This window comes from Acinonyx jubatus, chromosome B1, assembly GCF_027475565.1.
Source record: "Acinonyx jubatus isolate Ajub_Pintada_27869175 chromosome B1, VMU_Ajub_asm_v1.0, whole genome shotgun sequence".
Taxonomy (NCBI): domain Eukaryota; kingdom Metazoa; phylum Chordata; class Mammalia; order Carnivora; family Felidae; genus Acinonyx; species Acinonyx jubatus.
In genome coordinates this window covers 109,168,241-109,171,468 of record NC_069382.1, presented here as the reverse complement: position 1 = coordinate 109,171,468, position 3,228 = coordinate 109,168,241, and the positions used below count along the sequence as shown (strand labels likewise).

At 41.2% G+C, this 3,228-nt stretch overlaps 1 pseudogene; it reads right to left on the bottom strand.

Moving 5' to 3' along the window:
• Positions 1–527: 527 nt before the first annotated feature.
• On the bottom strand, positions 528–2,835 carry LOC106966341 (gametocyte-specific factor 1-like; annotated as a pseudogene).
• Positions 2,836–3,228: the final 393 nt, after the last annotated feature.

Below are 3,228 nucleotides of genomic sequence, written 5' to 3'. Positions count from 1 at the left end.
TTCTTATCCTTTCTTCTATTAATGTGATGTATCATGTTGATTGATTTGCAAATATTGAACCTGTCCTGTATCCCAGGAATGAATCCCACTTGGTCATGGTGAATAATTCTTTTAATGTACTGTTGAATTCAATTTGATAAGTATCTTGTTGAGAATTTTTGCATCCATGTTCATCAGGGATATTTGCCTATATTTCTCCTTTTTAGTGGGATCTTTGGTTTGAGAAGGTAATACTGGCTTCATAGAATGAGTCTGGACACATTCCTTCCATTTCTATTTTTTGGAGCAGCTTGAGAAGAATAGGTATCAACTCTGCTTTAACTGTCTGGTAGAATTCCCCTAGGAAGACTTCTAGCTTAGGACTCTTATTTCTTGGGAGATTTTTGATAACTGATTCAATTTGTTCACTTGTCATGGGTCTGTTCAAATTTTCTATTTCTTCCCTTTCGAGTTTTGGTAGTGTGTGGGTATCTAGGAATTTGTCCACCTACAAGTACTACTATATTTAAAAGGGGTCATACAATGTCCAGGGCCTGGCACTTCAGGAAGTGTTTTTGGAATGTTTTGCGTGCACTCTGGTGTTGCGTCTTTGACTGCTCTATCCATTGTCATTGCGGTGGATTGTTTGGTATTTCCACCGTGTGTGCTTTGATTTTTCCTTGAAGTAACCCTGGAAAAAGGGGGAAAGGGTGGGAGGCACCTTATACAGGTACAGAAAGAGAAATGAAAGGGAGGGGGGAAAAAAGACCAGGCAGAAAATCAAAGAAAATATAAGGCTTAATCCAGGAAGAGAGAGAGGAAAATAAAGAAGAGAGAGATACAGGAAAAGGTGTAAAAAGAATAGAATAAAAATGCCTGATTAAACAACCAGAATAGAGAAAGAAAGGGAAAAAAATGTATGTGTGTGTGTGTGTGTGTGTGTGTGTGTATGTATATATGTGTGTGTGTGTGTGTGTGTGTGTGTGTGTATCAAAAAGGTATTTGACCCCAAATCAAATCATAAACTATGAGCTTGATTCCAAAGGAAATTAAAAAGCAAACAAACAAAAAAAGAGGAGAGTAGAAAGAAAAAGAAAGGAAAAGAGAAGGAAAGAAAAGAAAAAAGAAAAAAACAATAATAGTTTTTAGAAGTTTTTTTTTAAAAACAGACTATCATACAAAACTGCAGGACAGTTGCCTGTTGGTACCTGGGATTGGTGGCTATGCTGGTGTGGAGGAGAGGCCATCTGGTTCCTGATTTTGTCAGTGTCAGTTTTACTTCAGTAGATAAGCAGTTACCACGCACAGAGGGACAGGGTTTGGTGTAAATGTGTCATGCTTCCCCTTGGGGTTACTGTCCTGTTCCCTGAAGCCCCACCCTGTTGTTGATGGGGAGAAAAATGGCGACACCCCAATCTTTCCTCCCCAGCCTGAGTGTCTCAAACCACACTGTTCAGGAAGACCTCACAGAGTAGTTCAGGCAATCAGCCTGTTGTGCTCGTCTCCAGTACCTCCTAAGCTCTCAGCTGGGATTCAAAACCTGATGTCTTAAAGGATCCCACACAACATGAACCTGGATCTGGGGTAGCACCACCCCACCCTGCTGATAAAGGGCCTCTGGCTGGAGACTGCAGGGTCTTTTGTCCTTGGGTGGGCAATAAACCCTCTTCCCACAGACTCGAGAGAAGGGACTACTGTTTCCCAGTGCGCCCCTGAAATGGCTACTGTGCCCCAGGGCTGGCTTCCTTCCCAACTGGACATGATCACACAGCAGTGGCTTTGGTCTGGAGAAAGTCACGCACCCTTAAAACTCTGATGTTTAGCTTCCAAGGCTGTTTGCAAAGTAGAAACTGTCACTCTTCATATTTTTTCTTCCTCAGTCCATGGTCCAGAGAGGTCTTTTTCTTGTCCACATAAAATATCACACTTCCACAGCTTCTCTTTGTCTTTCTGTTGTCTCTCCACAGAAGGAGTTCCCCCCCTTCCATGCCGACACCACCATTTTATCTCTCCCAATTTGCAGATATGCACCTCTGTCCCACCAACCTCTTTCCACCTGTGGAGATTTTTCTGTCACTCCATACACTGTATTCCTGGGTATTTCGGGTGTTCTGACCTCAATACAGCTGTGTTTGAAGGACAAGGGACATCCCAGTTCCCCTACTTTTCCGCCATCTTATCTCCTCCCCTCTTAACACTTTTTTTCCTTAAGAAATTTAAGATTTTCTTTTCAGTTTGAAAGTCACAGTTTATCTTTCTATAATTAGCTTAGGAGAAAAGAGATGAATAACCCACTGGTAGTGGAAAGAAGCAAGAGTCTTCCTGGGCGCAGCATTTGATAAGATAGACATTCTGTTACTGTGCACTTCCACTATTTTTCCATGGCAGAACATATAGCAGAGACTTGGGAATGCACATACCTGAAGCCAGTTTACTTTTTTGTTCCATAACTATGTTGCTTGCAGGGCTGTTGTTGCCATAGCAGTTGGCTGTGCCCCAGACAAATGGGTGCTGGTCTGTTCCCACAGATCTTTATCCCACTCTTCATTGCAAGTATGGAACTGCCATATGCTCTCAGCCAGAGTCTCCTGTCCAAGATTTCTGGTTTGGTTGACAAGAACCTGCACAATACAACTTTTATCATTAGAGCTTGAGATATAATGACTGATTTGGGGCCAAAGAACCTGGTGGTGAGCATTAAAGAGACAAGTAGCCAATTGTTTGTGACATCAGAAAGATTCTTTTTACACTTGATGAGATGATAAGGAAACCTGCAGACCCTCATCTGTGGTTTTTATCACAGGGGCATTGTAATGGCTTTTCAGGGTCCAGGGAATTGATCTAAGTGTCTTCCATGTTGGAAAGGAGGGAGATAAATCCAAGTGCTCAATGGAGAAATGCTCTCCTCACAGTCACCTTCTCTCCACAACCACACCCCAGCAATGCTCACTTCTGGACTAAGATATTTTATGTAAGCCTCATGATAACTACAAGAAAAATCTTGTGGTATTTGAAAAAAGACCATGATAAAGAAGTCAAAGCACACTGACACCAAAAACATCAAAACCCACAAAAAAGACAGAAGTGTAAGAAGCAAGGAACAAATGGATCTACAAAACAAGCATAAAACAATGAATAAAGGGCAATAGTAAATCTTACCTATCAATAATTACTCTAAATGGAAACAGATTGAACTATCCAATCAAAAGACACAGAATGGCTGAATTAAAAAAAAAAGATCTAATAATA